Here is a 14,617-nt window from a genome sequence, read left to right as displayed (position 1 = left end):
TCTCTTTCATAGGGACAAAAATCATTTTAGCTCCATCTACCAAGTCTACTGTCATCTTCTGCTTTAGGACAACCTTCTCATGAGCATATGATGTACAAATGCTCACATTACATTCTCCGTAGAGTCTCTAAATAAACCATTTAGTGTTGGACACGTTCTGTTAAAAAAGGGTGCAACTATTTAGTATATTATTTGTCCCATTCCATGTCTAATTGCATCATTAGGAAAAAAAAACCAACCCAAGCCACCTCAGATAAAGATCTCAAGAACAGAAATCCTGCACTGGCACATTCCTCAGAGCCTCCTTCCTGTCATTATATTCACGATCATATTCCTGCAATCTGCTGTCTTCATCAATATGAAAGCCATCATGCCAGAAACCAGCTGAACTGCAGGCATCTCATAGAGACAAAACACCTTGAAAAAAGCTATGAAATTAAAGAAGTGACCTTCACACACTGGAGTAAACCGAGTCTCTTCGTACTGAAAAACACGCAGTTAAAATATAGAGCTGGTCGCCACGGATTTCATTAAACTGGGGAGGTTTAAAAAGAATTATTCACATGAAAATACATCAACTGAACTCCCTGCACTGGTGTTCACTGTGAACGGACTGGAGAGGAATTCAGCAGTGCTCCCGCAGAGTCGGGGATCGCACAGCAGTAAATCTGATTTCCATATTGGCAGAGTGGCTTCCATCTTAGGAAAGATTAATTAGATGGGACTCTTCAGCCTGGTTAATAGGGAATGATTATTAACACTGTCCCACCGTACAAGGATGAGGGTGCCTGAAATGCGATGTTCTTTTGTAGGTCTGTCACTGCCACGGGTTAACAGAGTATCAAAGATCTAGATACGTTCAAAGAATAATGAGCCAAGTGAGGGGTGAAGATCTATCAAGGAATGAGCTTACTTTGTCCTTGGACTCTATTCCTGGTTCTCCACTACAGACCACTTTCACAGAAAAGGCAACGGGCTGAACAGATTTTGCGTCTGATCCAGTAAGTTAAGACATTTATTAGGAAGATTACTGACTTTGCTGCGCTATGACAAAACCTCGAAGAATCACAAAATCTGGATCATTCTAAAACCATCCACCATGATGGCTTTGATCCACCTTCACGATCTTGTGCTCAGCGCCAACTGAGTTGTTGAGCCAAACACAGACTGACCTCCAGCACTCAGCAGAGATACGTATCACCTAACGGGGGGTTCCTTGGACTATTCGAAGGTACATCCATGGGAGCTGGTCACCTCACACTTCAAGTGTTGGTGGGGCACACGTGAGAGTCTTCTCACCTGAAACTGGTGTATTTGACCCGATAAATCATGCCCCAAACTCCCCTGATCTCCAAAGAGTACAAGGAGAGTGCAAAGGATGGATCATCCTTATTACAGTCTACAACTACCTGAAGGGAGGTTGTAGTGAAGTGGGAGTCGGCCTCTTCTCCCGGGCAACCAGCGATAGGACAAGAGGACACAGCCTCAAGCTTCACCAGGGGAGGTTCAGGTTGGACATTAGGAAACATTACTTTTCAGCAAGGGTCATTAGCCATTGGAAGGGGTTGCCCAGGGAGGTGGTGGAGTCACCATCTCTGGATGTGTTTAAGAAAAGACTGGACATGGCACTTAGTGCCCTGGTCTAGTTGACATGGTGATGTCAGGGCAATGGTTGGACTCGATGATCCCAGAGGTCTCTTCCAACCTGGTTGATTCTGTGATCTGTGTTGGAGATGCCTGCACTGCAGACTTGTGGAGGAGATGACTTGTGCTTTGGGAGATGCAATGGAGATGTCTACACCCGAGCTGGCCGGGATCACCAAGCTGCACTTCCAGGGCGCAATTTATCACCTTCCCAAAGAGCCTCCAGCACAGATCATGTGAAGGCGTTGCAGAGGAGCTCAGTGCTTCCCATTGATTATCCAGACAGACACACGAGCTGTGATGGATACGCCAACCCGGGAAGCACCTAAAATTCAGAGGGATGATTGCCTCCCAAGAACTCGCTGTTTCATGACCAAAAAGAGCTGCTGTTTCATAGTTGAAAGCTGTGCAACTCCTGTTTGTGCAGACGAGTAGTTCCCTCCTGCTCTCCTTTATGCAGTGCACATGTGCTACCCACGTAATGGCACATTACGGAAACAATAAGCATTTTCTGCAGCTTTTGACACAAGTAGAATAGCTGCTATTTGCACAGCACCCAGAAGTAATAAGCCACCTACAAGAAGAATGCATTTGCAAAACAGACTGTAAATTGAGTTCAGAGCAGTCGTAAAAAAAAAAAAATAAGTAGTTCTTGAAACATATAAACCAAGTAAATTTGTAGCTAAGTAAGGTGGACAGTTTACTGCACCAGCTCTGAATCGGTGGAATTTACGTCTTATACTCTGCAACGAGGACACAGGCGTGTTAATACTCTGCAACGAGGATACAGGCGTGTAGGAGCTACACATATATGACAGGGAATAAAAGGAGGAATGATGAGACCTGCCTTTGCCCGAGGAGGAATTAATCCCACACAACAGCACATCTGCAGTGGGCCACATTGTGCTTGTTGAGGAACACTCCTGGTACTCACAGCGGCTCAAGTACTTTTGCACACAGAAGAAAATAATACTGAATTCCCTGCCACTGGATGTGAGAGGACAAAGCAGATTTTCAAAGTAGTTTCAAGAAAAGGTTAGGCAAATCCGTGGCGAACAGCCCAGCATCAGCTCCTGAGCAGGAGGCCGGGCGTGCTGTGCCGAGCCGAGGAGGGTTTGTGGCAGGGTCAGAAGGGGGGTTCGCAGAGCGCAGCGAGGCTGCAGGATTTCCCTCGTGTCAGTGTTCAGCTACAGCTTTGCGTACAAGAGCGTACAGACACAGCCTGCATGGACACAGCAAGAGAAAAACCATTGTGTGTCTCTTACCCCATCATCCTCCCAGACTTTTTTCCCCTGCTCTCCCAGAATTTACAGAAAAACAGGAATATGTTAAACACCATCAGCAATTCTGGGTGTCCAACCTGTAACAGTGACTTAATCCTCAGACAAGCACATTTTGCAAGTCAGAGCAGCTCAGTTTAGGCTGCAGCCTTTACCCATCGCTGACTTTTGGTTTCTTTCCATTTACACAATTCCCCATTTCTTGGAGCTCACCCAAAGCCATTTTACAAGCATGAGATAACTGAATTTTCGGAAACAAGTCGGCAGAGCCACTGCACAGTGACAGAGCTGGTTTCTGCAGCCACAGCCTTTTCCTGGTGATGAAAGAAGGTGGCTGTGCTGTAAATATTTCAAATGCAAAGAGCAGACACCATCCTTGCTGGCAATTCAATCACATTTCTGCTCTACTTGGGGCTTTTTTGTGTTCTGTTTTTTTTCTTTGGGGGAGGGAGGGAGGATAAAGACAGATTTTACAATTTAGGTGACGCTTCACTTTGCTTACGAGCGGAATTTTAAGAGATCCGAGTGTGCTAAATGGAATGGAAGAAAGAAAGAAAGAGAGAACAAATTCATTGAAAGGAGATGGCAAGTCTGCTGCAGCCACAAAGCAGGGCTGGGCTGATGACAGAGGGAGAGCGAGCAATACGCTGCTCTCCAAAGCAGAAAAACTGCAGATCACAGCAAGCTGCAGGGGACAGACAGCAAACAGGGTACGAGGCTGTCTGTAAACAACCCAGAGAGTTTTTAATTACGCTTTCAAGAAACACGGTGCTTGCTAAAGTGCAGTATCTATGTCATCCTGTTAATTCAAGCAAGTATCACATGATCCAAGCAGATCTTCAAAGAAATGCTCCTATGCATTATATTTCCTTGCAATAAGCTTTCTCTAAGAAATACATGAAATAAGGGCAGCCATCACGCCAAGCTCATGGCACGCACAAAGCAGAACAGATTCTTCCCAGAGTTTTGGTTGCAAGTACAAGCAGCAGAATACAAATTGCTAGAGATGCATCCGTGAGAGTCAGCACAAACACTGCAGAAGTTTATAGTTCCCAGAGACAGAGACAAGTGTGTCCTCCTGCCACGAGAGAGCTACGAGCTTTGGGTTTGTGTGTTAGCTAGGAAAAAAGCTGGGAACTGAATGATGAATCTGGCTCCAATTTAATTCTTCCTATTCTTCCTCTGCCATCCAGAGGGGCCTTGACAGGCTTGAGAGCTGGGCCCGTGCGAACCGCATGAAGTTCAACAAGGCCAAGTGCAAGGTCCTGCACGGGGGTCGGGGCAATCCCAAGCACAAATACAGGCTGGGTGGAGAATGGATTGAGAGCAGCCCTGAGGAGAAGGACTTGGGGGTGGTGGGTGATGAGAAGCTCACCATGAGCTGGCAACGTGCGCTGGCAGCCCAGAAAGCCAACCGTGTCCTGGGCTGCATCCCCAGCAGCGTGGCCAGCAGGGCGAGGGAGGGGATTCTGCCCCTCTGCTCTGCTCTCGTGAGACCCCCCCTGCAGTGCTGCGTCCAGCTCTGGGGCCCCCAACAGAAGAAGGACACGGAGCTGTTGGAGCGAGTCCAGAGGAGGCCACGGAGATGCTCAGAGGGCTGGAGCCCCTCTGCTATGGAGACAGGCTGACAGAGCTGGGGCTGTTCAGCCTGGAGAAGAGAAGGCTCCAAGGAGACCTTCTAGCACCTTCCAGTACCTGAAGGGGCTACAGGAAAGCTGGAAAGGGACTTTTGACAAGGGCATGGAGTGATAGGACGAGGGGGAACGGTTTTAAACTGAAAGAGGGGAGATTGAGATGAGATATGAGGAAGAAATTGTTTGCTGTGAGGGTGGTGAGACCCTGGCCCAGGTTGCCCAGAGAAGCTGTGGCTGCCCCCTCCCTGGCAGTGTTCAAGGCCAGGTTGGATGGGGCTTGGAGCAACCTGGTCTGGTGGAAGGTGTCCCTGCCCGTGGCAGGGGGGTGGAATGAGATGAGCTTTAAGGTCCCTTCCAACCCAAACCAGTCTGTGATTCTATTCTCAAGAAAACACCTATTTTCTGTGAACTCGTTTACTCAGGACAGTGCAACACAGAAGGATGGATCCTGACTGCTCGTCACCATCTCAAGGCAAAAGGAGCTGCAGTAAAATACTAAGTGAGGAGGAGATTCAAATAGATTCAATCAGGCAATAGAAAGCCTGGATACACAAGCTGCTAAACCAAGAATATAAGAGCAGATCTGTATGTTAGAGAACCTGTGCCAGAGACAAACAAAAAAGAACATACTGTGGAGAGAAACCCCTCCCAAGCAAAGGGTAAATGACGCAGAAAAAGAAACGACAATCCCCTGTTAACTGTCGCACAGACAGCAGGAAAAGATCATGAATTTCTCCAAGAAACACAGAAGCTTCTGATAATCTTTTTCCAACGCTGGTCTCCTTCCTTTCCTTCCTGAACTCCTTCTAGCACTTACAGATCGAAGCATTTGTGGCAAACACCATCTACCACCACGCGGGGTCCTTTGGCAGAACGACATCACCCAGCCTGAGAGGGAACACCAAGAATCTGTAAAACTTGAAGTTTTACGTCTCACCCTTCAGCGCCCCAGCCCTGGGAAAGCCCTGGCCTAAAGGACACTCACCTACGTACGTAATAACTCGGCAACAAATGTGGAAGCTAAATGTTCATTAAATATCACAGCTGCCCCCTTGTCAAAGCGGATTCAAGGCATTTTGTCTTGCTGTCAGCACATCAAAAACTGAGACACACACCCCTCGAGCTGTAGTGGGCCACGATGGGTTCCCTCCATCCCCATCACGTCCTTCTCCAATAACCCCACGTTCCCGTAGCAAGAGCAGGAAGAACACGAGCTGGCAGACGGTAACTACAGGGTGTCTGGGCTCTGCGAACGCGGTGCCATGGGCCATGAGCTGGGGCTATGCTTGATGTGGGTCTTCTAGAGCAAAGCTTGCCGCGGGCAGGAGCCGCTCCGCTGGCCCCCTCTGACTCCTCTCACCTCAGCCCAAATTCTCTTTCTAGTTCAGGAGCGACTCTGAACTACACTCACTAGACTAGAAACTATAGTGACAGTTTTCCTGGAAGCCAGGACAGACTTTTGGTTCTTCCAGCTGTGGATAATACGGGGAGAGGGAGCCAGGCACAGGCGGGGCTTCCTGCACACAAAAAAGGCTCGTTGAGCATAGGGACAGCCACACAGATACTCAGACTCTAAAATGTTCAGAACAGCCTTTCTTAAGAGTACAATATCACTATTCCAAACACTGCAGTAATTTCAAAAATCCTCATCATACATATGTATCTCTCTCTCATACATACATACACACACACACATATATATACACACACACAGAAAAAAAGGAAAACAGAAAAAAAAACCAGCAAAAGCCTCAAGTACTGATACTGTTCTCCTGGAAACAACTGGAAAAGTACAGCATCCCAGCGATGCATTCCTACAAGCTGGAAATTTGCCATCGGCTAAGAAACTATCTCTAAGCTGGGGGAGGGAAGAGAAGCAAGCACAAGTTTTGCAGGCAACAATGCTGACAGCAGTTCCCAAAATACAATTCCTTAAGTTAGATAATAAAGTGTGTACCCAGCAGCAAGTCAATCATTGACATGGCAACAGCCAGAAAAAGAAACTTTCCTGCTCTCTCATCCAAGCAAGCAACAGGTCTCAGTTCTTCACTGCATTTATCCCTGTGCTAACACGTTCTACACATCAGCCCACCGCAACCGAAAATACTCATTAGAGAAATCACCATGAGAAGTTCATAGAATCATGGACTGTTTCAGTTGGAAGGGACCTTAAAGACCATCTAGTTCCAACCACCCTGCCACAGGCAGGGACACCTTCCACCAGACCAGGCTGCTCCAAGCCCCATCCAACCTGGCCTTGAACACTGCCAGGGAGGGGGCAGCCACAGCTTCTCTGGGCAACCTGGGACAGGGTCTCACCACCCTCACAGCAAAGAATTTCTTCCTAATATCTAATCTAAATCTCTCCTCTTTCAGTTTAAAACCGTTCCCCCTCATCCTGTCACTCCATGCCCTTGTAAAAAGCCCCTCTCCAGCTTTCGTGTAGGCGGCTATAAGTTGGCTGACTATAATTTGAGAAGAACCATTCAACGGGCAGGAGAGAAGGACAACACGTCAGACTCTGCAAGTGTTGGAGATGGAAATGAGGGGAGAGACAGCCAGACAATGCTGAGTTATTTAATAGGCTGAAGACAGAGGGATAACAAGATTTCAGGATCATGCTCTTGAAGTGTTTCACAGCTGGCTCGAAAAGGCTCGGCTGAGTATTCACCATTTTCAGGCCTTTGCTTTTGCCTCTCAAGTTAGTCCTGGCTCTTGTGAGCTGTCATTGTGTTTCAATCTGGACTGTGAATTCTCAACTCATGAAAGTTTAAATGCCTGAATTTCAATCATCTATTTACAGTACGATTAGCAGGTTAACGAGCACAAGATGAAATTCTTTATCTGCAACAGCTTTGCCTTCCTCAACACGTACAGGTGCTGATCCGAGAGATTAAGAGACTTGTGATCTTTGTCACTTGTTAATCAAAACAACAAGTACCCTTTATCCCTCCTCAAAACTCACGCTTTGATGTGATGTTTACAATGGGTTGAGGTTACTCGCACGGCAGCTGATGCTCTAAGAATACTTCCCATCCTACGGTTCTCGATGATTTTTTTGTGTGCTTTCCCATCTGCCCATGCTCATCTCTTTGTGTGCCCTTCAGAAAGCAGAGCTGCGTCTTTTGTGCCGTGTTCCTACGGCAGACAGCTCAACGCACATCCTCTGCAGGCTGCACTACTGCAATACAAAGGAGTGAGGAGTGCTCAAACTGCAGACGCAGGTAGAGACGCAGCTCTGCTCGCTCCCAGCCCCAGCTGCTCTGTATCTCCTCTGCCAGAGAGAAAAATAAGGCATTGGTACCTACTGAGAACTCAAAGTTTGGGGCTGGAGGGGGACATCACATAGATCAGAAGCTTTTAAATGACCAGCATTATCCCTCTGCATTAATAAATGCCACTCAGCATCATGGTAAAAAGTGAAAAGGCAACAAACATCACAGTGATCACATTCCTTAAACTGGCTGCCTCGTCTGGAGAAGGTTTGGTGTTGCTGTGAACCCAGACCTTTAAAGTTCTTCCAGAAAAAGGGAAAATGTACTCAGAATCCCAGCCCGGCTGGGGTGGGAAGGGACCTCTGGAGATCATCCAGTCCAAACCCTGCCAGAGCAGGGTCACCCAGAGCACGTTGCACAGGGTCGCATCCAGGTGGGGTTTGAATATCTCCAGAGGAGACTCCCCACCCTCCCTGGGCAGCCTGTGCCAGGGCTCTGGCACCCTCAAAGTGTGATAAATCAGATACTCATTTAAAAACAAAAAAATCCAGCAAATCTGTCTGCAAGAGAAAAGCAAAGAGTGCTGCAAACACAAACCAAAGCAAGTCAGCAACACCTTTTCCTTACCGAATTTCTCGGTTACTGAATGCACTAGTTGTGACCGTCACAAGCACAAAGCTTTCCAGGCTGGAATACTCTGCAATCGGGGTGTGTTCAGCACAGGACATGAGGTGTCAATGTACAACGCCGAGCGGTTTGTCACTGCGTCATGGCACAACGTGCACGACTGTCTGCAGTCCTCAGAGGCTGAATCTTTGCATTAAAAAAATTGCTGCATGAAACGGAGCGGGATGAAACTCCATCTCCTGCCAGCTGATGGACGAAATGAAGGCGAAGATGCGAGTGTCCTGCTGCGATCGGTATTTCTCTTTCTCACGTTCAAGTGAGCCAACACAATCTGACATTTTAAACAACCTCAAGCAGACCTATTACAGCTTTCCTAAAAGCTGGTCTGCGGTCTGAAACGGGGCAAAAGAAAAAATAAAATTCACTTGGCAAAAATCTGAATCTTTGGGAAATCGCCTTTTGCAATTAAAAAATAAAATAAAATTAAAACTTGATGGTGATAAGGAAGGTTCAGCTATTGAACGCAGGAGAAAGGCTCACTTGGCAAGCGCATCCCAGCAGCCTTCGACTGCCACCTCCTGGAAGCAGGCACTGAACAGACTCCTGAGCAGTTTCAAGGAAGACGATCACGAATCAGCCCCAGCTGAGTTACAGAAAACATCACCGAATATTAATAATGTATAAAAGGTTTCCATTTCCTCCTGAGCTAACATTGCAATTTCTTAGCATGTGGCAGTTGGCTCTGGTTCAATTTCAAGTGTCCGCTGTTCTTAGGGACAGAAGAGTGATTAAGTTTGCTCAAAAGCTTTTCCTACAGAAATCCCAGGGTGGCCACCTGGCTTCCTTGGCTTCTCCACCTGTAACATCCACGGGTCGGAGCTGCAGAGCAAAGAATTTCACAGAATAGCTGATTTTGTGCTAAATTAGCTCTCAGCTGTACTGTCACCCAGTATCCCCACAAATATTTTGGGTACATTCTTGAGTTTAAAGGACGGTTTTGGACACAGAGAAGTATTTAACATGTCAAAGTTAGTAAATGCCCATACCCTGAACATCCAGGTGACGGTACCCAGACGGAACTGGAGCCCTGACCACAGAACTTGCTGTTAGACACAAGGATTAAATACGTGAAACGTGTCGGTGGTTACAATTAGTACATAAAGCAGAACTGCACGCAAATTTTGCATGTAGAGAGGGATGGGGAAAGGCAGTTTTACCTTCTGCTTGCTCCATGCCGACAAGCTGCAGCTCTTTTACATTGGTTAGCTCAAGTGGTCCCTGCTTCGCTTCCTTGACCATTCGTGGAGGATCCCACATATATTCCTGCTGGCAGTGAGCAGGCCAACCTACGGCCGGGGCTCCTCCGCCCAAAGCAAATGCCAGAATCTCCCCCTCCCTCCTTCCCTGAGCGCTGGATAAAGTCACTCGGCAGCTGAGCACGCCGCAGCACACCTGCTCGCCTTCCCCACAGGAAACCAGGGCTCGGCAGCACTGACCCCCATCCCACACCTCGACCTTTTTTCCAAATAAAAACGCAGCCTGATTTCTGATCCAGCGGGAGCGATCTCGCCCTCTTCCCAACATGGGCAATCCGATGGGCAGCAGAATTCCTGCCCTCCCACGTCATTTGCACCAGCAGCCTTTTAAAAAAGGGACAACTTTATCTGAAAGAGATTACCCGCAGAAGCGTGGCACACAAATGCTTTCAACAGCAGGTGCCAAATGATTGTTCAGTTCTTCACAAGAGGCCTCTTAACTTGTTGTTGTCCGCTGTGTAATGCGCACGGGAAGCTGTCCCTTGCCACGCAGAAGTGTCCTGCACGGGTATCCCCACCGCTCTGCTTCCCCAGGGACCCTTCTCAGGAGAATTAAGACCACTCAGCTTTACGTCACTCAGTGATAAGGATTATAGAGTCAAAGACTAACGAAAAATACCCCAAGGTGGCAGCGAGACAATGCCCACAGCTGCTTCTACCTGTTTGTCTCAAGTGACATTTAAATACGCCTTAAGCTCAAACCCCAGAGTTTAACTTTTACAGAGATCAGGGTTTCTTTATTTCTTTTCCCAGTTAATAAGGGTTAACGGACATATCGGGCACCCGCGCTCAGCCTGGAGGAGTCATGTTCTGAATCTGGACAGGACAAGAATCATGAGGTAAAAGGACTTGCCAAAAATTGTTCATCTAAGAGATTAGTGGAGGAGGATTCAGTTATTAATATATTATTAATATATGCGCCTATAATTAGCAGCTGGATCCTTAGAATAAGGGAACGAACAATGAAAAATAAATTCCTCTTGGGAATGAAGCAGAGAAGAGAAATGTTTGCTGAACACATTTACTTTGCACGTCAGTGAACTTTCTTCATCTGAAAAAAATTTCTAGGGGAAACTTTGGAGGGCAAGAAGCCAGGCTGAGCACAGCTGTCAGCCCCAAAGCTGCTAAGAAACAAGCCCACCTTACTCGTATTCTTGATTTGTCTGAGAAACTGGTCAGAATACATTAAAAAATAAGGAAGAGAGACGTGTTTCCTGTCTCTAACAGCTTGCCTGATGGCAAGTGCTACCACCTTGCTGGAACCTTCCTGAGGAACAGGAAGAACAAACACAATTGCAGAATGTAATTATATTAACAAAGTGGCTGGGGGTGGAGGGGAAGAGGAAGGTCAAATTAAAATCCCAATTCTTACAAAAACAGGCTAGATTTCAGATTCAAGAGTGTCCTTTTAAATCAGTCACACAACTTAGAACACAGACTTGCCTTTCAGAAGTTCTCAGGCACACCTTGTCTCACCCCACATGACAGCTCACCACCAGCTGTGGGCTGCATGGTAGCTCCAGTCTGTCCTGGGAACCAAAGCTTTCATACAACGTGACAGGCTTCAGTGAGACCCAGATCCCCCAGACCTTCCCTTCAGCATCAGATGTCTCATGGCACAAGTCACGTTCCAGCTTGGCAAGATCTCCTGCAGAGCCCACTCCATGCACAGGGGATGCAGCTCCAAGCAGCCTCCAGGCCATGTGCAAGGTCCTGCACGTGGGTCAGGACAATCCCAAGCACAAATCCAGGCTGGGTGGAGAATGGATTGAGAGCAGCCCTGAGGAGAAGGACTTGGGGGTGATGGGTGATGAGAAGCTCAACATGAGCCGGCAACGTGCGCTTGCAGCCCAGAAAGCCAACCATGTCCTGAGCTGCATCCCCAGCAGCGTGGCCAGCAGGGCGAGGGAGGGGATTCTGCCCCTCTGCTCTGCTCTCATGAGACCCCCCCTGCAGTGCTGCGTCCAGCTCTGGGGCCCCCAACAGAAGAAGGTCACGGAGCTGTTGGAGCGAGTCCAGAGGAGGCCACGGAGATGCTCAGAGGGCTGGAGCACCTCTGCTGTGGAGACAGGCTGAGAGAGTTGGGGCTGTTCAGTCTGGAGAAGAGAAGGCTCCAGGGAGACCTTCTAGCACCTTCCAGTACCTGAAGGGGCTACAGGAAAGCTGGAGAGGGACTTTTTACAAGGGCATGGAGTGATAGAACGAGGGGGAATGGTTTTAAACTGAAAGTGGGGAGATTGAGATGAGATATGAGGAAGAAATTCTTTGCTGTGAGGGTGGTGAGACCCTGGCCCAGGTTGCCCAGAGAAGCTGTGGCTGCCCCCTCCCTGGCAGTGTTGAAGGCCAGGTTGGATGGGGCTTGGAGCAACCTGATCTGGTGGAAGGTGTCCCTGCCTGTGGCAGGGTGGCTGGAACGAGATAAGCTTTAAGGTCCCTTCCAACCCAAACCAGTCTGTGATTCTATGACACAGGGAACCCTGTCGAGAAGGGCTGCAGCGCAGGACTCCCAGGAGAAGACTGGTTAGCTCAAGCGGTCCCTGCTTCATTTTCTTGAGCACTCCTGGAGGATCTCACACACATTCCTGCTTTGAGTTAGCAGGCCAACAGAGCCCAGCAACTGAAACTCCATGGACAAGGTCACGGCTGAACTTTACACAGGAGCTTTCGGTGGCACTAGAGGCCGCTGTCACCCCGGGCGAAGGCGGATAATCCAGCACTGGGCTGCAACCAACAGGACCCCCGGCGTCCCCACCACCTGCTCGCACCAAGCGGAAACCAAAAGGTTGTTAGTTTTGCACCCAGAAGAACAGGGTCTACGGCACAGCATCCATGCGCTCATAATTCATAGAATCACAGAATCACAGACTGGTTTGGGTTGGGAGGGATCTTAAAGCTCATCTAGTTCCAACCCCCTGCCACGGGCAGGGACACCTTCCACCAGACCAGGTTGCTCCAAGCCCCATCCAACCTGGCCTTGAACACTGCCAGGGAGGGGAAATTCACCCCTTAGCACAGCCAGCGGTGTTTTGGGTTCAGCCGGACAAACGCCTTTGCAATGTGAGACAATTTGACGCTGGCAGGAGATCAGCAAAATGGCCCAACAGCAACGTTCAGCAGCAGCTCCACAATCCCCACGAAAAAGAGAAAGAAATTGCCTGGCAAAAATATTGACTCTGGAAGATGGCACGTGTCCAGGCTCTCAGCATCAGCACGCCGCAGTGCTGCAGCGGAATGGAGGGAGGCTGAACGTGCAGCTGGGTACATGTAAATATGCACGGCAGCAGCTTGGCTCAACGTCCCAGACATATGGCCCTGACACCAGGCAGCGATTTGCTCCGGTCCGTCCAGGTAGACAGACTGCACTGCATTCCTCCAAACCCATTTCTACTGCACTGCCCTCTTTTCTGGTTTGTTTTTTTTCTTTCCTCCCCTTTGTAACGACGTGAGGCATCATTCACACTATTTTCCAGCTACTGGAGCATTTGCTGACCAATTTAGCTGGCAAACAAGCAGCAGGTAAAATATCGCGGATGAAACGCTACGGTGGGCCAGGGTAAGGCTTGTTGGCCACCAAAGGATGTAGAACAGCACCCAGAGCACTTTGCTAGTCGTTCCTCTTCAGACCTAGCAGAGTCTCTTCTGCTTTAACCTTTTGGCTTCACGCAGATAATTTAAGGCCACAAGTTAGGAGACATCCCTGTGATCTAATATTAGATGATAAGCTTGTTTATGTTTTTGTTGCTAAGAGAAAGTTGGAGCTTTGGAAACACTGAAGCAGAGCAAATGCTACTGCAACAGCTGCCGGTGGGAACTGAACTCCAGATAGTGCTTCCCCGACAACTGTTTGCCATTTTCCTTTTTTATTTTACTTTACTGGAATTGGTCTCCTTCCAAAATAAGCTTTTGCCATTTAGGTGACCTCTCCTGTTTCTCGAGGTCCATGTTTCCCAGTTCAAAACGTGCAGGCAGGTCCCCAGGCAGTATATCCTGCTGTCAGAACATACATTCATAAATAAGGTTTCCTCCACCCACAAGCACAATGCATCATTGCTGTGCTTTTTTCTTATCAGTAATTTCAAAGCATCAATTAAAGGTGGGAGGAATTTTCTGGTGTTTCTTTTTACATTACCATAATTCATAGGAGATGGCTGTCTAATAAAAATGCAGGAGACTCTTCTATACTATTTATAGAAGCTGATTCGGCAATAAATGCCAATGCAGTAATATTAATAGATGCTCTTTTGAGCATCTACAAGTACTATCACAGTCAAGTTCCCTGTCTGCGGACAGTGCCAGAAGTCTGGTGGGCTTTGTGGAGCCCACTTCTCCCGGGAAGAACCTAAAAGCTTCTGTAACTTGATTCGGGGCTTGCCAAAATGGAGATACTGTTGTGAAGGGGTCTGAAGTGTGAACTGAAAGCACAATACCCACTCTGTCCTCTTTTGCACAATCTCACTTTGCACCGCGAGTATCTTTTGGCAGCTCATCCCAATTCAATTGCAAATGACACCAAGCCAGCTGACCCCGAGCAAAATGACAAGGAGCACACAGAGGCACTCCTAATATTAAACATAACTGTTCCTACAGACAAAGACACTCTGCAGCAGCTATTTCAAATGATGTCCCCGCACACAGAGTTGATGAATGTGGCTCATCCAGAACGCTGGCAATACCTTCAAAAACACTCCCTGTGCTGGCTCTGCAAGAAAAGCCCAAACAGCATTAAAAGTTTGAGTCTTTTCCAACTAGCACAGACCACCTTCTCTCTTGGATCGGCTGCAGCTGAAGCAAAGAGAAGCCGGCAGCCAGCGTGCCCTCCCTCCCCGGGAGAGCTCACGTGCCTGGCTGCACATGAACAGCACTGCTGAGCTCTACCATCTTTATCTTTGCAAGCTGATAAT

At 48.1% G+C, this 14,617-nt stretch overlaps 1 protein-coding gene across 8 annotated transcripts in view; it reads right to left on the bottom strand.

The window, feature by feature from the left end:
- Positions 1–14,617, bottom strand: part of PPP1R12B (protein phosphatase 1 regulatory subunit 12B) — a 142,242-nt gene that overhangs the window by 61,687 nt on the left and 65,938 nt on the right. The window lies entirely within an intron of this gene.

This window comes from Nyctibius grandis, chromosome 27 (assembly GCF_013368605.1).
Source record: "Nyctibius grandis isolate bNycGra1 chromosome 27, bNycGra1.pri, whole genome shotgun sequence".
NCBI classification, from domain to species: domain Eukaryota; kingdom Metazoa; phylum Chordata; class Aves; order Nyctibiiformes; family Nyctibiidae; genus Nyctibius; species Nyctibius grandis.
Note: the sequence above shows the minus strand (reverse complement) of the source record. Positions and strands in the feature narration are given on the sequence as shown.